Raw genomic sequence first — 21,679 nt, 5'->3', positions numbered from 1 at the left:
ATTCATATTGTATTATGCAATTACTTGCCAAAAATTGTATAAAAAGGCCAACTGTGAGTTGCTGGACCGAAGTGTTTTCCCAGGGCAACCTGACTGTTTCCCGGCGTGCCAAGAATAAAGTACCTCCTGCTTAAAGACTACAAACTTTGTCTCTGAGCAGTTTCTCCATTCATGCCTTCTTGGGGGCATAAAATTGGCATCAAATTGGCACCCCAGATGGGACTGGGGACACTCCTCAACCCTTGGTCCCGGGGGCTCGCGATGCTTCTGGGCCCTTCCGACGAGATTTCTGTCGGCAATAAGTCTTCCAACCCATTGGATTTATGAGTCGACGGATACGAACCTCCCACTTCAAATTAAGAGGTATTTATGTTTTGAACTGCAGTTTATAGAAGGTATTTTGTTTGGTGGGAGATAGGACGTTGTCACCCAAAAGGGAGCCTGAGGAACGCCTCGGCGTTAACCCTAAAAACTGGGTTTGAGTCCCAGGTATTAAAAGCAGCAGGTTGGAGTCCTGCAAAGGTAGCAGGTTAGAGTCTTGCCAGAAAGACCCCTAAAGGGGTCCTCAAGACGGGTTAGAGGCCCACACTGCAGTGAAAAAATTGTTTTTATTCTGTGTTGCTGTTTTATGCTTTTGTGTATTGCCTTAAAAGTGCTCTTGTTCTGGTTTCTCTTGTTTGCTTTCTGTTCTGAGTGAAAGATTGTCCAGTGATGTATTTATAGTTGTGTTTGACCCAAAATTTGGGAAACTAAGGATCCTTAACTCTTTCTTTTGAACTGTTTCAAGATCTGGAGTGTTTTCCCTTTGATTTTCTTGAGACAGGAGGCTTTAGGACCCAGGGGAACTTCTAGTCCTACCAAAGAATCCCTGGAATGCAGTAGTTAGAGATGATGTACTGAGTTTCTTTTACAAGTTGCTCTGGTCTGTGTTAAAATTGTAGTTTGTCTGATTGTTTACAGGAGGTAATCTCAGTACTATATCACGCCATTTGAAATTTAAAAGTACAGTGAAGAGCTTTATTATTTGTGATATTTTGATTGCTGTTGTAGTGTTCTGTTTGCCTCCTGTGTGTCATAGACCATTTGGTAGACTGTTTTATGTACCAAAGAGTATTTTGTGAAAGCATGTTTTATAAAATGTTTTAGAGCATTACATGGGAAGTGATTGTGATTCCTTATGGGTAAATAAGATTTTATCAGCGCGTCAAAACTCTAAGATTAAAATTTGTCCTTTCTGCCCTTGTTCCCTATATGTTAGAGGTTTGTGTAACAATTGTGGGAAATACATTTTAGGTCCAAGAGGGACGCAAGAAATAACTCTAGATCGGTCCCTCAGTTTCTATTGTATACGCTGTTGGTCAAATCAGGATTTAGCAGAAACTAGATGGATGAGGTTTTACTGTCGGCATACTCATAGACAAGTATATACATAACCTCGTGATTGCATGTTCTGTAAAGAGTATATTTTGCAGTTCACAGTGACATCTTGTGGCTTTGTGGTAATATAGACCGACCCGGTCAGCAACAAACCTGTATTACACGGTCTGAGGCGACATCTTGTGACCCAATTCGGTAACACAGACTACCCAAATAAAACGGGAAGGTAGAAAAGTCTTCATTTAAAGTGTGCAGGCATGCGTGTGTGTGATTGAGACGCAACATTGCTGCGAAGCGATTGCAGAGTCTCGACCTGCGGTTCTGTCCCTCCTTGAGGAGAACGGCCAGAGACAGACAAAGTGTATGGATATTGTGTGCATAAGACTGTGGAATAGGATAAGGAATGCTCTGAAGCGGTGGAATAGGATAAGAAAAGTGTTTCGGATTGAGGTAAAGTTTGGGGACATACCAGACTTTGGTCAGTGGGAAGGATTAGAATCAGAAGAAGTGGTCCAGAGAGAAGAGTTGCTTAATATAATAGATCATCACATAAGAAGGTTCATAGGACAAGTAGAACAAAGAAGGGAGGAATTAGGGTATTACCCTGCAGTGATAGAGGACTTTCGCAGGTGGAGACCGAGTTGGGAGTACAATCCCAGGGTTGACTGGTACATTACAGACCACTCTTGTCAGGTGACACTTGAGCTTTATCGAGTGTTAACAACCAAGTGGAGACGGAAATATTTGAATAAAATCTGTGAAAGCCAACCTCAACCTCAACCTAAGCCCTACTTAGACATTTAACCTCCACAATAATGGGAAGTCAGCAAAGATATAAACATGAAAACCCCCTTAGGATGTATTTTGAAGCATTGGAAAGACCTAGGAGGGACCCCAGGGGAAAATATAAGTAAAAAGATGCTCATCAGGTATTGCACTCAGTGGTGGCCTTTGTATAAGTTAGATGATGACGAAAAATGGCCACCTGAAGGCACGTTAAACTATAACACTATTTTACAACTTATGTTGTTCCTCCATCGTCTGGGCAAATGGGATGAAGTGTTATATTGCGATATGTTTTTCACCCTAAGGAATAAGCCTGAATGGCAGAGAGAATGTGGGGTAAATATCACACCTCAAGATCCTTTGGTCTTGGCCTTAGAAAAAGATAAGAAAAATCTCAGACCAAAGGAGCGCTGTTGTGATTCCTGTAGTATTGGACAACGGTGCCTGAAACTAAAAGAAAGAGATAATGCAAAAGAAAGCAAGATAAGTTTATGAGAATATCAACCCTATGCACCAGGATGTGGGGTGACACAAATACAAGAGAGAGTGAGAGAGACAGTAGCTTGTTAGCAGATACTTCACTAGAATCAGGAAGAGACAGAACAGGGGACAGTCCTCAGAGGCCAAGAAGTAGTGAAGGAGAGAATACCCTGCAGGGGTCAAATAGTATGTGAAAATCAGAAAGTCACCAGGAGAGTAGCCTACCGAGATTAGAAAGTGATTGCAAAGAAGATAGCCCATCCAGATCAAGAAGTAGCAGAAATAGGGGTAGCAGTACACCAAGAAAAGGAGATAGCACCTGGGAATTAGGCAGTTGCAGAGCAGGAAGCAGCCCACTGGGAGTTGGGAGCTATAGGGATGAAGGTAACCCACTGAGATCAGGGGGCAATGGAAAGGAGGGTAGTTCCCCCAGGTCAAGGTGCAACAAAGAAGAAAGCAACACAGTAACTCAAGTAGAAAGGGAAAGTACCCCTCAAAGATTGAATATAGTAATTCAGATAGATGACAAAAGAGACACACCAAGAGCAGAGGGAGGAGTAGAAACAAGAAAAGAAAAAGGAAAAGAGAAAGAATAGAACTGATACCGAAGCCCAAGGGGAAGACCCCAGAGAAGAAGTTGACCATTCACACTACACTAGGTCTGTAGCACAGAGAACTAGGGCCCAGGAGGAAGAAGAAGCAAAAGACAAAGCTGAAGAAAGCTACACTATAGTCCCCCTTTGGCAAATAATGCCTGCTCCAGGAGAACAAGGACGGAAAAGGTACCATTCACAACAAGTGATCTGAACAGCTGGAGGGAAGAAGAGAAAAATTTTAGGAAAAATCCAGAAGGGGTTGCTAAGAGATTTGAACTATTAGTAAAGAATTTGGATATTGATTGGGAAGATATTGACGTGATGTTATCAGAATTAACTGAAACAGAGAGAGAGTTAGTAGTGAGAACAGGAAGGTTACATGTTTCCGCAATGATCGGGGACCTTGAAACTATATTTCCGAGCAAAAATCCCAATTGGGATCCAAACAATCCAATTCACTATAAATGGCTAGTGCAATACAGAAAGTTGGTAGCGTTAGGCCTGCGGAATGCAATACCTAAGACCATTAACTGGGCGACCCTGTACGACGTCAGGCAGGGAAAAGATGAAACCCCCTCAGAATTCTTAGATAGGCTCAGAACAACCATGAGACAGTATACCCCTTTGGACCCAGCATCAGAGCAAGGCAGACAACAGTTGCTAGGATTAGTAATGGGACAGTGCACCCCGGACATTAGAAAGAAACTACAGAAACTCGAGTACCCAGCAAACAGAGATTTAGAGACATTAATGAATGAGGCCTGGAAAGTATACAATTGTGGTGGTTTGGGCTAGGCCTTCCTTGGTGACCAGTTTGTAACCGAGGAAGGGCCCAGATTTACCCAGTATTCCCTACGATTTTTACGTAAACCAGACTATAAGAAGAAAGGAGGGAAGGCCTTCGTTCTCTTTCCTTCCAGCGGCTTGGAGGTGCAGGTTCCCTGCTGTTGAGTCTGCCATGTTGGGGAGCGAGGCCTGGTAAGACCTTGTCGACCTTGGGAGGCGGAGGTTGCCGGTGATTGTCCCGGAGTGACTCTCGGTTGTCCCAAGGAGAGTGGTGGGATATTTCTTTGCTAACTCTTTGGTTACTAGGTCTCGGGCTACTGATTGGGATATATATATATTTTATTTTGGTTTTGTTCCCTTTCCCTTCCCCTTCCCTTTCCCTTGTGAAATTGTATATATTTTAATTGTATATAATTGTAATATAAGTGTAAATATATTTATATATGCCACTTTAACTGTCTCTCTCTCGTTTCAGGTTTTCTTGGTTGTTTTTCTCCCTCTTCTCCCTGAGGTTTCGGGGGGGGAACTCTTGTGGTAAGGTTTGGAGACTTGTCAGGGAGCCAGCTTCAAACCATATCATCAATAATAGGGAAAAGGAAGAAAAGAAAAAGGAAGATAAAAGACTTGCTAAGGTGGTAGCAGTAGCAGTGGTAGCTCAGAACACAAAATTCCCAGAAGCGAATACCAGGGGTAGGGGTCATGATTACCCTGTAAGAGGGAGGGGAGGATTCCAGCCCCAAGCAACTAGAATAGTACCGAATCAATGTTCCAATTGCTTGCAGATAGACCACTGGAAGCGGGACTGCCCTCAGCTAAGAGAAAGATTCGCAAACACTGCCATTGCACATCAGAGCAGTGACTGAGGGGGACCGGTGAGTCGTTCCCTAGGAGACCCAATGGTTAAAATGGAGCTAGGGGAAGGTGAAAAAGAACTAGACTTTTTGATTGACACGGGAGCTGCATTTTCGATTTTGAATCAGGAGTTAGTACTAAAGAGTGATGCGTTTGTACAAGTTGTGGGAGTAACAGGCCAACCAGAAAAGGTTTATTTTCTAAAACCCATCAAATACAAAATTGGAAAACAAATGGGAATCCATCAATTTTTGTACTTACCAAATTCACCAAAGCCTCTACTAGGTAGAGATTTATTAGAAAATTTGGGAGCAACAATAAAATTTAACCAAAACAAGTTTGAATTCCAGGTAAATGAAGAACGACTGATCGCAGCTTTAAGTTTGACGATTAGTTGCATAGAACCAAAACCTGATAGTCACAATATTGAGCAAATTATGAGCGAAGTATACCCATTAGTATGGGTCACTGATGTACCAGGGAAATCAAAACAGGCAACACCTATCACTATTGAACTTATACCTGGAGCAAGGCCAGTGGTGAGGAAACAATACCCACTGAGGTTAGAAGATAGAAAAGGAATCGAACCAATAACTGAAAAATTTTTAGAATTGGGGTTATTAATAGAGTGCGAATCAGACTATAACACACCAATCTTACCAGTTAAGAAACCAAACGGCACTTATAGGCTAGTTCAGGATTTAAGAACCATAAATACAATAACAAAGACACTACATCCAGTGGTAGCCAACCCTTATACACTCCTAACTAAATTAAAAGACAATTTAATTTGGTTCACAGTGTTAGATCTAAAAGATGCATTCTTCTGCCTTCCCTTAACCCCAGAAAACCAAAAGTTTTTTGCCTTCGAATGGGAATCTGTTAGTAAAGGGAGAAAGACTCAACCTGGACAGTGTTACCTCAGGGCTATAAAAATAGTCCAACAATTTTTGGGAAACAATTGGCCAAAGAATTAGAACAATGGGAAAGACCACAGGGAGATGGTACTCTTCTACAATACGTAGATGATCTGCTAATAGCAACTGAGACAGAAGAAGAGTGTGTTAACTGGACTATTTCTCTGTTGAATTTCCTGGGTTTGAGTGGATATCGAGTCTCTCAACAGAAAGCGCAGTTGGTGCAGGAAAAAGTGGTGTACCTGGGATATGAAATTTCCAGAGGACAATGATCTCTAGGAACAGCAAGAAAAGAAGCCATCTGCCAAATGCCTAAACCCGAAACGGTGAGAGATCTACGAACCTTCCTAGGGATGACAGGTTGGTGCCGCTTATGCATTTATCAATACAGGATACTCGCTAAACCACTATATGATTTGCTGAAAGAGACTAAGAGTGTCCTAGCCTGGACTCCCGAAGCCAAGGGAGCATTTAAGAGACTGAAACAAGAACTTATGAAAGCCCCAGCCTTGGGCCTGCCCGATGTAACAAAACCATTTTGGCTGTTCTCTCACGAATGGCAAGGAATGGCTTTAGGAGTCTTAGCGCAACAGTTGGGACCACACAAAAGAACCGTAGCTTATTTCTCCAAACAGTTGGATGAAGTAAGCAAAGGATGGTCCAACTGTCTGAGAGCAGTGGTCGCAGTCATCATAAACATAGAAGAGACAAGAAAGCTCACATTGGGCCGGAAAATGACTGTGTTGGTGTCCCATACTGTATTTGCAGTACTCGAGCAGAAAGGTGACCATTGGTTGTCACCTTCTAGATTCCTAAAGTACCAAACAATACTAGCTGAATCAGATGATGTAACCATTCAAGACACTAACATTGTGAATCCAGCCTCATTTCTAGAAGGAAGAATGCCAGCAGAACCAATTGAGCACGACTGTCCGGAGACCATTGAAGCAGTCTACTCCAGCTGCCCGGATCTCAAAGAAGAGCTGCTTGAAGATGCAGATAACTGTTTCTCCGATGGCAGCAGTTTCATGAAACAAGGAGTAAGGATGGCAGGCTATGCAGTGACCACAACGGAAGAGGTAATCAAATCAAATCCTTTACCTGCAGGGACTTCAACCCAGAAGGCAGAACTGATAGCTCTTACCCGAGCTCTGGAATTGGCAGAAGGCATACGGGTTAATATTTAGACAGATTCAAAATATGCCTTCTCCGTCGTGCACGCTCATGGAGCAATTTGGAAAGAAAGAGGACTGCTAACTGCCCAGGGAAAAACCATCAAACATGCAGAGGAAATTCTACAATTGTTAGAAGCAGTCCAACTCCCAGCACAAGTGACCATAATGCATTGCAAGGGGCACCTGAAAGGTAACACTGTTCCAGAAATAGGGAGTTGGAAAGCTGACGCAGAAGCTAAATTAACTGCTGTGAGAACTCAGGAAGTGAACATAGCAGCCTTAGTACCAGGGGAACTTGATACTAACTTCCAACCAGATTATCAAGAATCAGATCATAGGTGGATTCAAAAGAACAAAGGCAAATTGTTAGACAATGGATGGGGACAGTTAGAAACAGGACAACTAATAATACCAGGGAAATTAATGTGGCAATTTGTAAAAACAGAACATAAAAAAGCCCATTGGCGTTTAGATCCACTTTATCAGTATTTGCAAACTTATTCTAGTTTGCAGGACCAAAATTGTTAACCACCATAAAACAGGTCACATCCCGATGCGAATGATGCCTGAAGAACAACCCAAATACAGGAACCAAAATACATCAAGGAGCAATAAACCGAGGTAAATTCCCAGGTGAAGTATGGCAAATTGATTTTTCTGAACTCCCAAGAAAAGGGGGGTATCGATATTTATTGGTGTTGACTGACACATTTTCTGGGTGACCTGAAGCATTCCCCTACAGGACAAACAAAGAGAGAGAGGTAACTAAAGTTTTGTTAAATGAAATCATACCACGGTTTGGAGTACCAAGAAGTATCTCTTCAGACAGAGGTTCACATTTTTGTGCAAAGGTTGTGAGAGCAATAAGCAAGGTCTTGCAGGTCAAATGGCAATTGCATACGCCCTATAGGCCACAGGCCAGTGGGCAAGTAGAAAAGATGAATCATCTTATCAAACAACAAATTGCTAAAATATGTCAGGAGACTAATTTACAATGGTACCAAGCTTTACCTATTGCTCTGATCAGGTTGAGAGTTAAACCTCAATCAAAAGAAAAACTAAGCCCATTTGAAATTCTGTATGGACGACATTATGCTATGCAAGTTGTAAATAGCGATGCTATAGACCAGATAGGTAATCAGTATATACATGATTATGGAATTGTTGTAGGAAAACATTTTGATAAAAATGCCACTGTAGTCGTAGAGCACCAGCCCAAACAACCTGATTGTAAACTGCATCCGTTTAACCCCAGTGATTGGGTGTATGTTAAGAATCTTTTAGGAAAACCCCTACAAGACAAGTGGGAGGGACCTTTCCAAGTGCTGCTAACCACCTTCACCACGGTTCAGATAAAGGAGTGACCCACATGGATTCACTATTCTCCAGTTAAGAAAGCTCCAGAAGACAAGCAAGAAGACTAGACATGATGGATCCAGTCCTCTCTCGGATCTTCTCATTGCTGACCATTGGACTCTCAATAAGTACTATCGGACTTGTGATAAATGTTACTCTGCCTTGAATCCCTGCTCCAGAGTGGCCCTGGTCTAATGTCTATTCACCTGCCATATACGAACACCCACCTATGGTTGTTTATGTTATGTTCAGTGATAAACCATACACACTAAGACAATGGAAAAGGGGTAGTGTTCTATTGGGCCAAGAGGGAGACAGTGTTCAAGTGGGATGCCGAGGATTCGATACCCCAGTAGAGCAAATAGGTGAAATTTCATTTCCAGTCAAAAAGGTAGATGGGATTAAATTAACTATTGAATCCAAGCAAAACCTCTCAATTACATATAGTCGCGTAGCAGGTGAAGCTCACACTGCTTGAATTATAAGAAAAGGACCAATTTTTTGTTGGTGGGATGAGATAAGAAGGGAAAAAGAACCTGAGCCACAATGGGAGATTAGGATTTTGTTGAACCAACCAGTAACAGTCTTCTGCCAACGAGAGAGTGGGAGTACTACCAGAGTTTGGAAATTCGATATTGAACCTACTTCTGAAATTATCACAGACCCACCTGAGGGAACCACTAGTACTCCCACAACTCCATCACCAAGTTGCAAAGGGGTGCATAATTTGACCTTTGTAGGACTTCATGTAATAAGGCAGTCAAATGAATTAAAATTACTGCGAGATCCTACCTACTCGCTAAAAAAGGTCCAAATAAACATCCAAACAGACATCATGCACTCACAAAAGAATTGTCAGTCCTTTATACAGCAAAACCTTAAGGGATGGAATGCATGGTTGACAACTAGATCACACCCCAAGCAAACTCAAAGAGATGTGACTGGTTGGGTCGGCACAGGAGTATTGATAAATAAGTTAAGTACTGTCACTTCACATCTAGGAAAACTCAAAGTTCCCTTGAGTTCATCTATGCTTACCCTGGCAGAAACTCAATCACTAGCAGTCAAATTACTAACCTTAGTAGCTAATCATACTGCTGAAGATTTTCTTAAAATTGGAGACTATGCTGGGAATATCAGTAAAGAAGTGACACTTGCTATTCAGTGCACCCAAACACAACAATGGGTACAGTCAGTGGCAGTAGGAATCTTGAGGGAAGGAACGTCAGGTACACTACCTCAGGGAATAAGAGAAATGATACTAAGAAATAGTTCTACCAGTCAGTTTGAAAAAGATCACCAAACCTGGTGGCAACTAGTGAATTTTACATACAGTCCACAACATGAGCACATTGAGGCCTATGTTCTCACTATTAGTGCTGCAGAGGAGAAAGTCATCTTTCCTGTCTTGACTTTGGGAGCTATACATCAAAATGTTGTTGTTAAGCCTGTAGATCATAATGTTTGGGCTAGTTATGATAATGCTAAGAATAGATGGTAATCAGCACAGACGCATGTATCCCTAGAGGACAGTTAGGATATATTTGCGAAAATGCCATAGTAGAAGCAGAAGATTTATGCTTAGATGCTGAGAGCAGTGTATGTACTTTTGAAATGCTTCCTCACAATAGAGCTCAATCACAAGTATTTTATGTAGGTAATGGATATGCATGTGTAAGAACCGCTTGTACTGACATCACCATAGATAACTGTCATGAAGCAACCAATAATACTAACTTTTGCATATGTAACTTCACTAAAATTGTAGGCTGTGACTTTGACTATACCGCTCCTGTAACTACTCAACAATTAATAGAAGCAGAATACACTCTATATCATGATATACCAAGACTACAAATAGGTATGGATACTAACCTTCTTAAAGCAATGCTCACACATCCCGACAGAAAAGTTAGTTCAAGAAGTAAACAAAACCACACAATGCATGCTGTGGCAAGTAGAGCATGACTCAGCGGGAATAAAGAATATCTTAACAAAAATTAAACAACTAGGGAAACACCACTGGTGGGATATCTTTACGGGATATTCCCCAACAGCAACCCAGGTTTTTCATTGTTTGATACACCCAATCTTGATCATATCGATAGCTATGTTCTTATTAACCCTTCTGAATGTATGCCTGTGGTGTAAACTAAACTCCATAATCACAAGGACACAAGTAATCTGGGCAATGATACAAGCCTATCAACACCCTCAAAACTAAAACTTGACGAAAGAATTTGTAAGTTTAAGAAAAGGGGGGAAACGAAGACAGGCAAGGCCTAGAAAGCAAATGTAATATAGCAATACGAAAAGTAGAGAGTCAAATTCAGAATACAGATTTTAAGCAAAGGCACAGAAAACTTGGTCTTAGAAACAACGGAGGCAATAATTCATTAAGGTATGCAGAACACAGTGACACAGGAGAACAGAAGTATATGTACTCAGGAAAACAGAAAGAACTAGGAGGCTAAATTAAGTATAAAGAAGGAAAACAAGGACTGATAGAGAAGGAAAGTGAGTCAAAACATAGGTACACCTTGCCAAGATATCAGGAACTTCTGCCAGATACGCTAGAAAGGCAGCCAAAGTAGGAAAATTAACAAAGTTCATGAAGAGGATGGAGGTTGGACCGGGGGCCCATAAGGATGAAGAACAGGAACGACCCTCCTAGATTCTCCTCAAATTGAAGACCACACCTTTAACTCTGCCTAAACTCCACCTGTTATGAATATTAAAAATGTGTGTTGCAATATCATGAATATTCATATTGTATTATGCAATTACTTGCCAAAAATTGTATAAAAAGGTCAACTGTGAGTTGCTGGACCGAAGCATTTTCCCAGGGCAACCTGGCCGTTTCCCGGTGTGCCAAGAATAAAGTACCTCCTGCTTAAAGACTACAAACTTTGTCTCTGAGCAGTTTCTCCATTCATGCCTTCTTGGGGGCATAAAATTGGCATCAAGAGTAGGTACACGAGTGAGTGTGTAAGCAACTGGGGAAACTGGGATGCAAGGGCAACTATTGGGCAGACTGAGTGTGTGAGCCCAGCTACTGCAGGGATCCACATGTATATATATTCCCACTAGTGGACCTTCATATTGAACTACTAGAGCGGATGAGGTCATTGGTGCTTTTTGTGTTCATGAGAGTGCTGAGTATGTCTGTGTTTATCTGTGAGGTTGACCATATATATGTGTGTATGTGTATGTTGTATTTGTCCAGTGTCCTGGTTTTGTTTAGGAAGGGGTTAATTTTCTTTCTAGTAGTTGACACAGTACTGTGTTTTGGATTCAGAATGAGAATAATGCTGATAACACACTGATGTTTTCATTGTTGAGTCAAGGTCTTTTCAGTGTCTCATGCTCTGCCAGCAAGCAGATGCACAAGAAGCTGGGAGGGAGCACAGTCAGGACGGCTGACCTGAACTAGCCAAAGGGATATTCCATACCATAGAATGTCATGCCCAGGATATAAACTGGAGGAGTTACCTGGAAGGGGAATCAATTACAGCTTGGGGATGGGCTTGGCATTGGTCAGCAGGTGGTGAGCAATTGTATTGTGCATGACTTGTTTTTCTTGAGTTTTATCTCTCTCCCTCTGCCTTTTATTATATTTTACTTTGTTTCAATTATTAAATTGTTCTTATCTCAACCAACAAATTATACTTTATTTTTCCTGATTCTCCTCTCCCATCCTTTGGGGGGGAGGGGGAAGTGAGAGAGCAGCTGAGTGATGCTTAATTGCTGGTTGGAGTTAAACCATGGTAGTGTGTCTACTAGGAATTACATGCTCAGCCTCTCTACTGATTGTGTCTGGACCCACAGCAACCTTGTCTCAATTGGGCTACCTGATTTGGTCTGCCTCTTACACAACTTCTGGTTCTATGAAAACTTCGGTAAGGAAGTACTCCCTTGTTGATTCTTGACTGATGTATTTCATGTTTCTTCTCATGTAACATGAGAAATTTAAAATTTCTTTTGACATCAGGATTAGAAATATTCATCAACCATCCCTTTAATTTCTCAACCTGCACTGGTATGATGTGCGTGATCTATGAATTCTATCTGCCTCTGAATTTAAAATCTATGGATGTTCTCTATGTTCTTCTTATGCTTTAAAAAGTTCTTAATTTTTATAATATCAGAATCTTTGTACACAAATAATTTTCCAATATTACCGTGTTGGTTTTAAGTCAACTTATAATAATACTAATATTTTTCAGTCTTCAAACAAGCAGTTCCAGGATTTGCTGTAAGGACAAACATATTACAAACAACTACACTGTTTTTATTCAAGTTGTGTTAGGTATTAAGAATATATCATACTGAAGACTTAGGAAAGATAACAGTCATTTAAGAATTAAAATAATTTGGAAGGGACCTTCAAAGATCATCTAGTGGGCAGGGACATCTTTCACTAGATCAGGTTGCTCAAAGGTCTGTCTAACTAGACCGTGAACACTTCCAATGATGGGGCATAAAAAAAGTTCTTCCTTTTATCTAGTCTGAATCGACCCTCTCTAAAAACATCCTGTCACCACAGACTGATAAAAAGTCACTTATTCTGTCATTCTTATAGTCTGTCATTCTTATAAGCTCCCTTCCTATATCAGAAGGCCACAATAAGGTGTCTCCAGCACCTTCTCTCCTCCAGGCTGAACCACCTCAACTCTCATCCTTTTTTGATAGGAGAGGTGTTCAAACCCTGTGATCAACTTAGTGACCCTCCTCTGGACCTGCTCTAACAGGACACTAGGGATGCCAGAGCTGGATGCTGCACTCCAGGTGGGGTCTAAAGGGAGCATAGTAGAGGGACAGAATCCCCTGTTTTGAGAAAGTGGCAGGGAAGCCTTTCCAAAGTGAAATAACTGACTCCTCAGTAGCAAAATCTTCCAGGAAAGGGTATTTACTCCTACACACTGTCAGAGGACAGAAATTTCTGCGACCTTTGCCTTGGCATGGCTGGGTGCAGACAGTAAAAATACTACTCCACTAATATGGCTGCAGGCCTTGTGCCAAGGTGAAAGAGGAGTTCTTTTGGCAGGTAAACAAGTTTTATGGACACCTGCTGTGGTCCAATTAGTACTGTACACCACAGTATGTTTTCCTTATGTATCCAATGTAACCTGGGAAAGAATCACATGTCTGTGTGTCACAAGGAGTATATAAGCTGTCTTTCCTCTAATAAAGGGGACATTTTTGCCGATCACAGTGATCTTTGAGCATTCTGTCTATACCCCTCCGCTGATATCTGGCGCCCGTTGAACAGGGATCCCTACTTCGTCGAGTTCTGCAGGGACATAAGGCGAATGGAAGGAGTTGAGGGAAGAGGTGCTCCGAAAAAAGCCGCGCGTGTGGTGAAGTTAGAATCTCTCCTTGACCAGGTGAGTCGACCGGGGGAGGTAGCATGGGGTCTGCGCTATTTAAAGAGGAAGAGGCTGTGGAAAAGTTCCTCCAATATATGATCTCTCTTAAGAGAGCCAAATTATGACGAAAAAGCCCTGAAAGGGTTACTAGAATGGGCAAGAGAGAAGAAGCTAATCCCTACTGCTCAGGCCACCTTTGAAGTGTCCACATGGGATACTATAAAGGACCACTTATGGGAAGAGATGTCTAAGGGGTCAAAAGACGCAAGAAAATATCCTACGCTTTGGCGTCTGGTAGTTGAATCGCTAGAGAGACGGAATGCTTTGCACCGAGCATCTACGGCTGCAGAGGCAGCTGCAGAGGCGGCTGCAAAGGCAACTTTCCAGGGTGACGGAGAGACTGTAGTGCAAACGTGCGCAGAACGGTTTGTTTTCGGGGAGGTTTTGACTCCTGCACCTGCAAAGGCGTGACCGATAAAAGTTTTAAAAACCACGGACTTGTCTCGGTTCAGTAGTGCACCAACGCTGGCACAAAAAGCAGAGACTGCGGAGAACAAAGCTGGCGTCGCTTCATCGGCAATGCCCTCTGTTACTCCTGCACAGTTGACACTGTCATCTCTTACTGAGCCTGTGCAGTCAGCGGCGTCGCTCCCCACTGTGCCTGCTTCGGGTGCTACGCCAGCGACTGTTACCACGCAGGCGCCGCCCGTAACAGCGATGCTAGGAGCCTCCGCGTCACCAGGGGGCGCTGTAGTGCTACCGCCTGGAACCACCATGTCACCTGAACTTACGTCATCAGGAACCGTCACGCCTGAACCCCGAAGTAAGCCAACGAGAACCGCTGCTATAGCGACCGGAGCTTCTCCGAAAGAAGCTACCGCTACGCCAGCGAGAGCCGCCACTATTTCAACAGAGGCAGGAGTTACCGGAGGAGAGACCACTACCCTTGCACCAATATTGCTGCAGAAGATGAAAGAACAACCGACTCATGACAACGCGGAACAGCTATTCCCTCCGCTTCAATCCCCAAGTCTGACTTCTGATGATGAGAACTCAGAGGATGAAAGCGACAGACTTGCTATGCTTGCAACAAAAGATCAGATGAACACTTTGTTGCGTTACTTTGAAGAGCTCAAGTCTACATTGACAGAGAGACAGTTCGCTCCGCAGCATCCAAACTTCTGCAACGTTCCAGCTTCATCTACATTGCCTCCTCCAACCCCCTTTCCTGGGATGCCCGGGGTGGGAACTTCTGATATAGGGTTTCCAGTCTTACCGGGTGGAGGGAGGGGGAGGGAGGGGGTGAGTGGTAATCCAACACAGAACTGGAAGAACATCATATGGGATGCTGCTTCTGATGGGGATTTTGGACTCTTAGAAGTTAGTGCTTTCCCTGCAATTGTAGATGGTGCAGGGCGTAAATCCTGGGAAACTTTAGATTGGAAAATCATCAAAGAGGCTAAAGCTGCCGTTTCCCAGTATGGTTTAAAGAGCAGTTATACACAATCAATAATGCAACACCTTTTTACTGCAAGTTTACTAACACCATTCGATACATGTATGATAGTAACCACGTTGCTGACTCCTCAGAAGCTACAATTTTTTAATAAATGGGATGCTAACTGTGCAGCAGCTGCAGCACAGCCTAGGCAACAAGGTCACCCTCTCTATGGTGTTATGGCTGACATGCTCACGGGTATTGGTCAGTGTAACACAACGGACATACAAGCACAGTTTCCAGATGAGGCACTATGAACTAACCAAGACCTAGCCTACAGGTCCTTGCTTGCAGTGAGGGATGCAAGGTCAGGTCCCCCATGTACTATGGTCAAACAGGGGCCCAATGAACCATATAATCTGTTTATAGATCATTTATATCAGTCAGTAAATACAGATCCAGACATGGATAATGATATGAGAGCAAAATTTATGGATGTGTTGGTCTATGATAACGCCAATGATAAAACCAAACAGGTTTTAAGCACACTGCCTAGGGGTGCTGGCACAGCTCAACTCCTGGAGGCTGCAACAAGAATGATCAAACAGGAGGACGCAGCCTATCTGGCTACTGCAGTAGGTGCAGTAGTAAAACCTCTTATGTCTGGGAGAGGAAGGAATGGTAAGAAATCCAAAGAAAAGAGATGTTTTGCCTGTGGTCAGAAGGAACATCGCAGCACCCAGTGTCGAGCATTTCCTTTGCCAGAGACTGCTCGCCCTGCAATAACAGCAGGAGGGTCAAGGTGGTGTAATAACTGTCAAATGAATAACCATAACACAAATGAGTGTAAAAGGCAGGGAAACCCCAAATGGAACACGGTGCACTCTCGTGCGATGACAGCAAATCAGGGTGCTTGGAACGCTGCCATGCAGCCACTGCAGGAAGCACCAGCATGGACCTGGCAACAGCAGTAGATACTATGCTTGAGACTCAAGATGTGCACTTGATTGATACTACATTACAAGGACCTTTAGGTAGAGGATTGAGTGCTCATTTGGTAGGACGTTCATCTTTGTCTCGTCAGGGAATTTTTGTGGTGCCAGGAATCATAGATGCAGATTCTACAGGTGTCATCAAAATCATGGTATACACCCTAACACCACCAGTTTTTATTCCTGCTAACAGTAAAATAGCTCAACTAGTGCCTTTTAAAGCAGAAGTGCCCAATGCAGAATCACTGACACGAGGAGATGGGGGTTTTGGCTCAACAGGCCCCCCTGAGGTGATGTTAGCAGTGGACATAAAGCAGGGAAAACCCGAGGAAGATGTAATTATATGGCATCCTAATGGACAATCCAGCACTATGACTATGCTTCTTGACACCGGGGCTGACATTTCAATTATTCCTAAACATAAATGACCTCAAGCATGGCCTGTGGAAATGGCATCTACAGGAGTTAAGGGAGTAGGCAGTGTACAGCAGACATGGATCAGCAAAGATGTGATAACTTTTCAGTTTTCTGATGGAGTAATAGTGGAAACGTGTCCTTATGTGTTATCTTTGCCAGTAGGCCTGATAGGTCGAGATCTGTTGGGGCAAATGGGAGCACGCCTGATTACTTCTCCTTTTCAGGAGCGACCATTGATAGGCAGTCGACCTTAAAACTGCAGTGGAAAACAGAAAAACCAGTATGGATAGATCAGTGGCCGTTGAAAAAGGAGAGGCTGCAAATAGTTCAACAATTAGTTCAGGAGCAATTGGATGCAGGACATATTGTTCCATCTACGACTCCATGCAACACTCCCATATTTACCATCCCAAAGAAATCAGGAAAATGGAGATTATTACATGATCTGTGAGCTGTCAATGCAGTCATGGAAGATATGGGACCCTTACAGCCTGGTCTGCCTTCTCCTATGATGATCCCCCATGATTGGGTCATACTGGTGATAGATTTAAAAGACTGTTTTTTCACAATCCTTTTGCATCCAGATGATGCTGTCAGGTTTGCCTTCACAGTGCCTTCAATTAACAAAGCAGAACCAGCACAGTATTTTAATTGGATAACTCTTCCCCAGGGGATGAAAAATTCACCCACTATGTGTCAAATTTATGTTTCATGGACCTTGCAGTCATTTCGAACCCAACATCCTGACTTATTAGTATATCATTACATGGATGATATTCTGATAGCAGGAAAAAATTTGGATGTGCCTGCACTGTTACAGCAATTAGAACAAGAGTTGGGTGATCGAGGTCTCAAAATTGCCCCTGAGAAGATTCAGAAGCAGGAGCAATGGCAATACCTGGGTTAGACCATCACGAATGGTATAGTGAGGGCACAGAAATTAGTCATTAACACTGCCATAAAAACTTTGACTGATGTGCAGAAGCTGATGGGTGACATACAGTGGGTCAGACCTGTGTGTGGAATAACCAATGATGATCTAGCTCTTCTGATGCCTTTACTAACATCAGTTGCTCAGGCAGGACTTCCAAGAGAATTGTCAGAAGACCAAAAAGCAACTATAGTTAATATCTCAGGAAAAATAACTGCAGGATATGCTTGTAGAATAATAGAAGACCAACCAGTGCAGTACCTACTCGTCAATTCTGGAGAGAACAGAAAGCATCCATTGGGCATCATCTGTCAAATCGCAACCAGTATGAGAATTTTAGAATGGGTATTTTTACCATATCAACCCAAAAAGACAATCATAACACGACCTGAATTGTTTGCACAACTTGTCATAAAAGGACGACGGAGAGTTTGTGAATTAATTGGCAGAGATCCATCTGTAATATTTGTACCAGTCACCCAGAGCTATTTGGAGTGGTTGCTTGAGAAATCAGAACCATTCCAGATAGCCATGGCAGACTTTGAAGGTCTGGTCACCAATCATTATCTGTCAGACAAATTGTTGCCTTTGCTGCAACATCAGACAACTGAGCAGCTTGTGTTGCTTTCAGATGACCCAGTTGCTGGGATTACTGTTTTTACAGATGCCGGTAGAAAATCTTGGCGTGCAGCAATTACTTGGCAGGAGGGAGCAGAATGGAAACATAAAATACTTCTGGGTGTTTCAGGAGACACATTACAAACCCTTGAATTGAGGGGTGTGGTGTGGGCCTTAAACTTCTGGAAGGAAGAATGTAGCACTAAATCTGCATTATATGGGAAAACTGTTGTTTAAACATGTCTTAAAATGGTTTTTGGTGGTCTCTTTGCAAACACATGCTTCTTCTTCCCAGCACCCCCCACGACAAGTGTTATCCATGCAGGAATGTCCTGGGAAGGTGTCCTGAGGTGTTTCCCACTGGCCTTTGTTAACCCCTTCCTGTGATTGGGTGTTCCTGTAAGCCCCTTGAGACTTCTAATTGGTTACTCTGTGAATCCTCCTAAACCCTATAAATGTAGTATCCCCAACAATAAACTCTCTGTTGCCTCCTCTCCATGCCCAGTGTCCTGTCTCCGTGCTGACCATGGGGCCACGTGCGGGGGGGGGAGGGGAGAGTACCTCTCCCCTCCAGGCTCAGGGCCAGAAGAGACCCTTGAAGAAACCCCTGGAGTTCCCTTTCCCCTTCCTTCAAGATGTCGGAATGGTTCCTCAGATGGACTTGGAACTAGAACTGGGTCGCCCCATGCCGTGGGTGGGGAAAGGGATCCAGAGAAGAACCTGTTAATGTGGTTTCAGATTCACTTTATGTAGTGGGTACAGTGCAACGAATCGAGCGAGCAATGATCAAAACCCTGAAAAATAAAATCTTAGCAGTACTTATGACAGTTGCTGCATTTGCTAGATCAGCGAACACAGCCCTATTTCGTCACTCACATAAGAAACCATCAGAAGTTAGACAGTGGTTTAGCAATTGGGAATAACAGAGCAGATAAATTAGTGGCACCTGCATGGACTGGTCCTGCAGTAAATAAGTTTCAGCAAGCAGTCTTGTCTCGTGACTTTTTCCATCAGTCTGCCAATGTATTAGTCAGGCAGTTTGGGCTCAATTGGAATTGTACAGACCTGTTCAACCTGTCATAAGAACGGGCTGGGCATTGGCTTAGGAGTCAATCCTTGGGGGCTACAAGCATTGCAGCTTTGGCAAATGGATGTTACTCATGTTGAGGAATTTGGGAGGTTAAAATATGTGCATGTATGCATTGATACCTTTTCTCATGCCATGTGGGCCTCTGCTCAGGCTGTAGAAGGTACCAGATATGTCATTTGACATATGTATGCATGCATAGCAACCCTAGGGATCCTCACAGAACTTAAAACTGACAATGGATCTGGTTATACCTCACAACGTTTCCAAAGATTCTGTATGAATTGGGGTATTTCTCATGTCACTGGTATTGTTCATTCTCCTACAGGTCAAGTTATTATTGAACACGCTCACGGAGTTCTGAAGTCACTTTTGCAAAAACAGAAAGGGGGAGAAGAGCTATCCAGTCCACATGACCGGCTTGCAAAAGTGTTATATGTGCTGAATTTTTTGCTGCTGACGGGTACTAGAACGGACCCTCCCATTGTTATTCATAACACTTCTTTGCAGTCGGGTCTGGTAAGTCAACAGGTAGCAAAGTACAATATAAGGATCCACAAACAGGGGAACGGAAAGGGCCTGCAGAAGTGAAGATGACTGGAAGAGGCTATGCTTGCATCCTAACAGGCACAGGTGTTCGATGGATACTGGCTCGATGGATTAAGCCCTGGAAAGAAACTGATTCTTCAGATCAGGACTAACATTGCTGTAGGTAATATTAACACTGTTAGAAGGTGTTGTATATAGCAGTTTTGTCAGCATCATTGCACTGGTTTAAAAGTTAACCAGCAGGGGAAACCAACCCAACTCAAAAGAGAGATTACAAATCAGAATAACAATTTAATAAAATAATACAATAAGTACGACCACACGGACAAGCAACCAGCCCTAACCCACAAAACCCAAATGTACAACCCAGCACCCCAGGGCACAAACAAAACGGTGCTCCCTGGGCCCCCCCTGAGTCCAAAGCAAAGGAAGAGGGGAAAAACCTACTGGTGGGAGAGTTGCTGCAGTCCGGTCAAAGTGGTGATTGCAGTTCAGTTGAGGGTGGTGGTCTCAGTTCGGCTGAGAGCGGTGAGCTGCAGTCTGGTTGAGAGCGATGAGCTGCAGTCTTTGTCTGGATCCCACGAGAGGGGGTAAGGTTCTGAAACTCCAGGTTTATATATTCTCCAGCTCAGACAGGAATGATTAGTCCCTCCCTCAGAGCGGGGAATTCCATAAAAGGATGTTCAGTCCTTCCCTCAGAGTGGGGAATTCCATAAAAGGGTGTGAGGGTGCTCAGTCAGGGAATTCCACAAAAGGGCATGAGGACAGGAGCATGGGAGGGGGGCCACCTCGCAGGCCTCTACTGACAACAGTTTCTGGGAAATGGCATGGAGGGTTATAGAATACACAGTTTTGGGCTACACCCATCCAATGATGAATCAGTCCCAGCTGTTCTAACTAGGACAATCATTAAGAGCACATCTTAGTGTTATCAAAGCACAGTATTTTTAGTCTTATTAAAGCACAATTTTTTAGTATACTTAAGCACATAATTCTAGAAGGTAAAGATTTTAGATTATTCACTACATGTTAGTAAAAGAAAGTTTAAAACACAATGACATGGAACTCAGGAGTATGTTTGTGTGAAAGTGTGTTGACAGTGGCCACTGTGAAAGTTTGTATGCGTGTATGTGTGTGACTGCATGATGATTACTGAGTTCTGATAACAAATACACACACACGGATGAACAAATACACAAATACCTTTACATTAAAACACAAGACACTTTTAGACTGAATAAAACTTTTAGGAGCAAACTCTACATTTAGAGAAACACTTTTAAGCACACTTTGAGAGCACATATCTTAGGGTCAAGAGGTTATTAAGTTTATTAATGATAATAGTATTATTGTATGTTTGTGTTTACTGAAACGTTATGGGTACAAAAAGGAATGTTACAGAAATGCAATTTAAATTGTTCAAACTTCAACGGGGGAGTTGTCGGAGGACAGAAATTGTGTGAAAAATTTCTATCGCATTTCTACGACCTTTGCCTTGGCATGACTGGGTGCAGACAGTAAAAATAATACGCCACTAATATGGTTGCAGGTCTTGTGCCAAGGTGAAGGAGGAGTTCTTTTGGCAGGTAAACAAGTTTTATGGACACCTACTGTGGTCCAATTAGTATTGTACAACACAGTATGTTTTCCTTATGTATCCAATGTAACCTGGGAAAGAATCACGTCTGTGTGTCACAAGGGGTATATATGCTGTCTTTCCTCTAATAAAGGGGACACTTTTGCCAAACATATTGATCTGTGAGCATTCTGTCTATACCCCTCTGCCGATAACACACAGTACCACTGGTGGACCCATGGGGCAACCCGACTCTTACCCACATTCAAAAGGCATTTGTACAATTGGCTGTTGCGACCAGATGACACAAAGTGTCCCTGGCAGTCCATTAGGGCCATGGCATCGCTTATGATCCTGTGTTTGCTACTGGGGATCGA

Source organism: Corapipo altera, unplaced genomic scaffold (assembly GCF_003945725.1).
Source record: "Corapipo altera isolate COAL_440 unplaced genomic scaffold, ASM394572v1 60644, whole genome shotgun sequence".
Taxonomy (NCBI): domain Eukaryota; kingdom Metazoa; phylum Chordata; class Aves; order Passeriformes; family Pipridae; genus Corapipo; species Corapipo altera.
Note: the sequence above shows the minus strand (reverse complement) of the source record.